Here is a 229-nt window from a genome sequence, read left to right as displayed (position 1 = left end):
TGCCCCAGGTCCCTGGGTGGGCCTCAAGGCACTGACATGGTGAGCCCAGTTGTGGGAGGGGTGTCTGGTCCCCTTAAGAGAATGTTTCTAAGTCTACCTGTTGAAGGCAGTGTGTCCCCTTGTGAGGGGCTCTATGTCTGCTATTGATGGCTGAGTGTATCCCCTGAAGGCTGAGTGCACCTGTGGATGGCAAGTGTCTGGCCATAGGTGGCCAACTATTCAGCTGTGG

This window comes from Galeopterus variegatus, unplaced genomic scaffold (genome assembly GCF_000696425.1).
Source record: "Galeopterus variegatus unplaced genomic scaffold, G_variegatus-3.0.2 Scaffold16392, whole genome shotgun sequence".
NCBI classification, from domain to species: domain Eukaryota; kingdom Metazoa; phylum Chordata; class Mammalia; order Dermoptera; family Cynocephalidae; genus Galeopterus; species Galeopterus variegatus.
The sequence above is the reverse complement of the archived record's forward strand: the minus strand, read 5'-3'. Positions refer to the sequence as shown.